This window comes from Heterodontus francisci, chromosome 4 (genome assembly GCF_036365525.1).
Source record: "Heterodontus francisci isolate sHetFra1 chromosome 4, sHetFra1.hap1, whole genome shotgun sequence".
Classification (NCBI taxonomy): Eukaryota; Metazoa; Chordata; class Chondrichthyes; order Heterodontiformes; family Heterodontidae; genus Heterodontus; species Heterodontus francisci.
The window spans coordinates 64,850,771-64,858,961 of record NC_090374.1 but is presented as its reverse complement, the minus strand read 5'-3'; positions in this window follow the sequence as shown (position 1 = coordinate 64,858,961).

Below are 8,191 nucleotides of genomic sequence, written 5' to 3'. Positions count from 1 at the left end.
TACTATTTCCCATTGGAGCATTACTATTTCACATTGGAGCTTTACTATTTCACATTGGAGCTTTACTACTTCACATTAGAGTTTTACTATTTCCCATTGGAGCATTAACATTTCACATTGGAGCTTTACTACTTCATATTGGAGCTTTACTATTTGACTTTGGAGCTTTACTACTTCACATTGGAGCTTTAATATTTCCCATTGGAGATTTAACATTTCACATTGGAGCTTTACTATTTCACACTGGAGCTTTAGTATTTCACATCGGAGCTTTACTACATCACATTGGAGCTTTACTATTTCCCATAGGAGATTTACTATTTCACATTGGAGCTTTACCATTTCACATTGGAGCTTTACTACTTCACACTGGAGCTTTACTATTTTACATTGGAGCTTTACCAGTTCACATTGGAGCTTTACTACTTCACATTGGAGATTTACTATTTCCCATTGGAGCATTACTATTTCACATTGGAGCTTTACCATTTCGCATTGGAGCTTTACTACTTCACATTGGAGCATTACTATTTCACATTGGAGCTTTACTATTTCGCATTGGAGCTTTACTACTTCATATTGGAGCTTTACTATTTCACTTTGGAGCTTTACTACTTCACATTGGAGCTTTACCACTTCACATTGGAGCTTTACTATTTCCAATTGGAGCATTACTATTTCACATTGGAGATTTACCATTTCACATTGGAGCTTCACTATTTCACACTGGAGCTTTACTTTTTCACATTGGAGCTTTACTTTTTCACATTGGAGCTTTACTTTTTCACATTGGAGCTTTACATTTACACATGGGAGCTTTCATACTTCACATTGGAGCTTTACTATTTCACATTGCAGCTTTACTTTGTCACATTGGAGCTTTAAATTTACACATTGGAGCTTTAATACTTCACATTGGAACTTTACTATTTAACTCTGGAGCTTTAATGTTTCAATTGGAGCTTTACTAGTTCACAGTGCAGCTTTGGTATTTCACACTGCAGTTTTTACATTTTACATTGGAGCCTTAATGTCTCACATTAGGGCATTACTACTTTATTTTGGAGCTTTACTATTTCGCACTGGAGCTTTACTTTTTCACACTGGAACTTTACTTTTTCACATTGGAGCTTTACATTTGCACATTGGAGCTTTAATACTTCACATTGGAGCTTCACTATTTCCCATAGGAGATTTACTATTTCACATTGGAGCTTCACCATTTCACATTGGAGCTTTACTACTTCACACTGGAGCTTTACTATTTTACATTGGAGCTTTACCAGTTCACATTGGAGCTTTACTACTTCACATTGGAGATTTACTATTTCCCATTGGAGCATTACTATTTCACATTGGAGCTTTACCATTTCGCATTGGAGCTTTACTACTTCACATTGGAGCATTACTATTTCACATTGGAGCTTTACTATTTCGCATTGGTGCTTTACTACTTCGTATTGGAGCTTTACTATTTCACTTTGGAGCTTTACTACTTCACATTGGAGCTTTACCACTTCACATTGGAGCTTTACTATTTCCAATTGGAGCATTACTATTTCACATTGGAGATTTACCATTTCACATTGGAGCTTCACTATTTCACACTGGAGCTTTACTTTTTCACATTGGAGCTTTACTTTTTCACATTGGAGCTTTACATTTACACATGGGAGCTTTAATACTTCACATTGGAGCTTTACTATTTCACATTGCAGCTTTACTTTGTCACATTGGAGCTTTAAATTTACACATTGGAGCTTTAATACTTCACATTGGAGCTTTACTATTTAACTTTGGATCTTTAATGTTTCAATTGGAGCTTTACTAGTTCACAGTGCAGCTTTGGTATTTCACACTGCAGTTTTTACATTTTACATTGGAGCCTTAATGTCTCACATTTGAGCATTCCTACTTTATTTTGGAGCTTTACTATTTCACACTGGAGCTTTACTTTTTCACACTGGAACTTTACTTTTTCACATTGGAGCTATACATTTACACATTGGAGCTTTAATACTTCACATTGGAGCTTTACTATTTCACATTGGAGCTTTACTGTTTCACATTGGAGCTTTACTATTTCACACTGGAGCTTTTGTATTTCACATTGCAGCTTTAATATTTCACACTGGAGCTTTACTATTTTAAACTGGAGATTTAATTTTTCACATTGCAGCTTTATTATTTCACACTCCACCTTTAATTTTTCACATTGGAGCTTTACTACTTCACATTGGAGCTTTACTATTTGACTTTGGAGCTTTACTACTTCACATTGGAGCTTTAATATTTCCCATTGGAGATTTAACATTTCACATTGGAGCTTTACTATTTCACACTGGAGCTTTAGTATTTCACATTGGAGCTTTACTACATCACATTGGAGCTTTACTATTTCACATTGGAGCTTTACCATTTCACATTGGAGCTTTACCATTTCACATTGGAGCTTTACTACTTCACACTGGAGCTTTACTATTTTCCATTGGAGCTTTACCAGTTCACATTGGAGCTTTACTACTTCACATTGGAAATTTACTATTTCCCATTGGAGCATTACTATTTCACATTGGAGCATTACTATTTCACATTGGAGCTTTACCATTTCGCATTGGAGCTTTACCATTTCGCATTGGAGCTTTACTACTTCACATTGGAGCATTACTATTTCACATTGGAGCTTTACTATTTCACATTGGAGCTTTACTACTTCATATTGGAGCTTTACTATTTCACTTTGGAGCTTTACTACTTCACATTGGAGCTTTACCACTTCACTTTGGAGCTTTACTATTTCCAATTGGAGCATTACTATTTCACATTGGAGATTTACCATTTCACATTGGAGCTTCACTATTTCACACTGGAGCTTTACTTTTTCACATTGGAGCTTTACTTTTTCACATTGGAGCTTTACATTTACACATGGGAGCTTTCATACTTCACATTGGAGCTTTACTATTTCACATTGCAGCTTTACTTTGTCACATTGGAGCTTTAAATTTACACATTGGAGCTTTAATACTTCACATTGGAACTTTACTATTTAACTCTGGAGCTTTAATGTTTCAATTGGAGCTTTACTAGTTCACAGTGCAGCTTTGGTATTTCACACTGCAGTTTTTACATTTTACATTGGAGCCTTAATGTCTCACATTAGGGCATTACTACTTTATTTTGGAGCTTTACTATTTCGCACTGGAGCTTTACTTTTTCACACTGGAACTTTACTTTTTCACATTGGAGCTTTAATACTTCACATTGGAGCTTTACTATTTAACTTTGGAGCTTTACTGTTTCACATTGGAGCTTTACTAGTTCACACTGCATCTTTTGTATTTCACACTGCAATTTTATCATTTTACATTGGAGCCTTAATGTCTCACATTAGAGCATTACTACTTTACATTGGAGCTTCACTATTTCACATTGGAGCTTTACATTTTCACATTGGAGCTTTACTATTTCACACTGGAGCTTTAATTTTTCACATTGCAGCTTTAATATTTCACACTGGAGCTTTACTATTTTAAACTGGAGACTTAATTTTTCACATTGCAGCTTAACTATTTCACACTCGAGCTTTAATTTTTCACATTGGAGCTTTACTGCTTCACATTGGAGCTTTACTATTTCCCATTGGAGCATTACTATTTCACATTGGAGCTTTACTATTTCACATTGGAGCTTTACTACTTCACATTAGAGTTTTACTATTTCCCATTGGAGCTTTAACATTTCACATTGGAGCTTTACTACTTCATATTGGAGCTTTACTATTTGACTTTGGAGCTTTACTACTTCACATTGGAGCTTTAATATTTCCCATTGGAGATTTAACATTTCACATTGGAGCTTTACTATTTCACACTGGAGCTTTAGTATTTCACATCGGAGCTTTACTACATCACATTGGAGCTTTACTATTTCCCATTAGAGATTTACTATTTCACATTGGAGCTTTCCCATTTCACATTGGAGCATTACTATTTCACATTGGAGCTTTACTATTTTACATTGGAGCTTTACCAGTTCAAATTGGAGCTTTACTACTTCACATTGGAGATTTACTAATTCCCATTGGAGCATTACTATTTCACATTGGAGCTTTACCATTTCGCATTGGAGCTTTACTACTTCACATTGGAGCATTACTATTTCATATTGGAGATTTACCATTTCGCATTGGAGCTTTACTACTTCACATTGGAGCATTACTACTTCATATTGGAGCTTTACTATTTCACTTTGGAGCTTTACCACTTCACATTGGAGCTTTACTATTTCACATTGGAGCTTTACTACTTCACATTGGAGCATGACTATTTCCTATTGGAGCATTACTATTTCACATTGGAGCTTTAATATTTCACATTGGAGATTTACTACTTCACATTGGAGCTTTACTATTTCACATTGGAGCTTTACCATTTCACATTGGAGCTTTACTACTTCACATTGGAGCATTACTACTTCATATTGGTGCTTTACTATTTCACTTTGGAGCTTTACCACTTCACATTGGAGCTTTACTATTTCACATTGGAGCTTTACTACTTCACATTGGAGCATGACTATTTCCTATTGGAGCATTACTATTTCACATTGGAGCTTTAATATTTCACATTGGAGCTTTACTACTTCACATTGGAGCTTTACTATTTCACATTGGAGCTTTACCATTTCACATTGGAGCTTTACTATTTCACATTGGAGCTTTACTACTTCACATTGGAGCTTGACTATTTCATATTGGAGCATTACTATTTCACATTGGAGCTTTAATATTTCACATTGGAGATTTACTACTTCACATTGGAGCTTTACTACTTCACATTGGAGCTTTACTATTTCACATTGGAGCTTTACCATTTCACATTGGAGCTTTACTACTTCACATTGGAGCTTTACTATTTCCCATTGGAGCATTACTACTTCACATTGGAGCTTTACTATTTCACATTGGGGCTTTACTATTTCCCATTGGAGCATTACTACTTCACATTGGAGCTTTACTATTTTACATTGGAGCTTTACCATTTCATGTTGGAGATTTACTACTTCACATTGGTGCTATACTATTTCCCATTGGAGCATTACTACTTCACATTGGAGCTTTACTATTTCACATTGGAGCTATACTATTTCACATTGGAGCTTTACTACTTCACATTGGATCTTTACTATTTCCCATTGGAGCATTACTACTTCACATTGGAGCTTTACTATTTCACATTGGAGCTTTACCATTTCACATTGGAGCTTTAACACTTCACACTGGAGCTTTACTATTTCCCATTGGAGCTTTAATATTTCACATTGGAGCTTTACTACTTCACATTAGAGCTTTACTATTTCCCATTGGAGCTTTAACATTTCACATTGGAGCTTTACCATTTCACATTGGAGCTTTACTACTTCACATTGGAGCTTTACTATTTTACATTGGAGCTTTACCAGTTCACATTGGAGCTTTACTACTTCACATTGGAGATTTACTATTTCCCATTGGAGCATTACTATTTCACATTGGAGCTTTACCATTTCGCATTGGAACTTTACTACTTCACATTGGAGCGTTACTATTTCACATTGGAGCTTTACTATTTCGCATTGCAGCTTTACTACTTCATATTAGAGCTTTACTATTTCCTATTGGAGCATTACTATTTCACATTGGAGCTTTACCATTTCACATTGGAGCTTCACTATTTCACACTGGAGCTTTACGTTTTCACATTGGAGCTTTACATTTACACATTGGAGCTTTACTATTTAACTTTGGAGCTTTACTGTTTCACATTGGATCTTTACTAGTTCACACTGCAGCTTTTGTATTTCATACTGCAATTTTATCATTTTACATTGGAGCCTTATGTCTCACATTAGAGCATTACTACTTTCCATTGGAGCTTCACTATTTCACATTGGAGCTTCACATTTTCACATTGGAGCTTTACTATTTCACACTGGAGCTTTAATTTTTCACATTGCAGCTTTAATATTTCACACTGGAGCTTTACTATTTTAAACTGGAGATTTAATTTTTGACATTGCAGCTTTACTATTTCACACTCAAGCTTTAATTTTTTACATTGGAGCTTTACTACTTCACATTGGAGCTTTACTATTTCCCATTGGAGCATTACTATTTCACATTGGAGCTTTACTATTTCACATTGGAGCTTTAACACTTCACACTGGAGCTTTACTAGTTCACGTTGGAGCTTTAACACTTGACACTGGAGCTTTACTATTTCCCATTGAAGCTTTAACATTTCACATTGGAGCTTTAACATTTCACACTGAAGCTTTCGTATTTCACATCTGAGCTTCAATACATCACATTGGAGATTTACAATTTCCCATTGGAGATTTACGATTTCACATTGGAGCTTTACCATTTCACATTGGAGCTTTACTACTTCACTTTGGAGCTTTACTATTTTACATTGGAGCTTTACTATTTTACATTGGAGCTTTACCAGTTCACATTGGAGCTTTACTACTTCACATTGGAGATTTACTATTTCCCATTGGAGCATTACTATTTCACATTGGAGCTTTACCATTTCGCATAGGAGCTTTACTACGTCATGTTGGAGCATTACTATTTCACATTGGAGCTTTACTATTTCGCATTGCAGCTTTACTACTTCATATTAGAGCTTTACTATTTCCTATTGGAGCATTACTATTTCACATTGGAGCTTTACCATTTCACATTGGAGCTTCACTATTTCACACTGGAGCTTTACGTTTTCACATTGGAGCATTACTATTTCACATTGGAGCTTTACCATTTCACATTGGAGCTTCACTATTTCACACTGGAGCTTTACGTTTTCACATTGGAGCATTACTATTTCACATTGGAGCTTTACTATTTTACATTGGAGCTTTACCAGTTCACATTGGAGCTTTACTACTTCACATTGGAGATTTACTATTTCCCATTGGAGCATTACTATTTCACATTGGAGCTTTACCATTTCGCATTGGAGCTTTACTACTTCACATTGGAGCATTACTATTTCATATTGGAGCTTTACCATTTCGCATTGGAGCTTTACTACTTCACATTGGAGCTTTAGCACTTCACATTGGAGCTTTACGATTTCACATTGGAGCTTTACTACTTCACATTGGAGCTTGACTATTTCCTATTGGAGCATTACTATTTCACATTGGAGCTTTACTATTTCACATTGGAGATTTACTACTTCACATTGGAGCTTTACTACTTCACATTGGAGCTTTACTATTTTACATTGGAGCTTTACCATTTCACATTGGAGCTTTACTACTTCACATTGGAGCTTTACTATTTCCCATTGGAGCATTACTACTTCAAATTGGAGCTTTACTATTTCACATTGGAGCTATACTATTTCACATTGGAGCTTTACTACTTCACATTGGATCTTTACTATTTCCCATTGGAGCATTACTATTTCACATTGGAGCTTTACCATTTCACATTGGAGCTTTACCATTTCACATTGGAGCTTTAAAACTTCACACTGGAGCTTTACGATTTCACACTGCAACTTCAGTATTTCACATCGGAGCATTAGTACATCACATTGGAGCTTTACTATTTCCCATTGGAGCTTTCCTATTTCACATTGGAGCTTTACCATTTCACATTGGAGCTTTAGCATTTCACATTGGAGCTTTACTACTTCACACTGGAGCTTTACTATTTTACTTTGGAGCTTTACCAGTTCACATTGGAGCTTTACTATTTCACACTGGAGCTTTACTATTTCACACAGGAGCTTTAATATTTCACATTGGAGCTTTATTATTTCACATTGGAGATTTACTACTTCACATAGGAGCTTTACTGTTTCACATTGGAGCTTTACCATTTCACATTGGAGCTTTACTACTTCACACTGGAGCTTTACTATTTTACTTTGGAGCTTTACCAGTTCACATTGGAGCTTTACTATTTCACACTGGAGCTTTACTATTTCACACAGGAGCTTTAATATTTCACATTGGAGCTTTATTATTTCACATTGGAGATTTACTACTTCACATAGGAGCTTTACTGTTTCACATTGGAGCTTTACTACTTCACATTGGAGCATTACTATTTCACATTGGAGCTTCACTATTTCGCATTGGAGATTTACTACTTCATATTGGAGCTTTAATATTTCACTTTGGAGCTTTACTA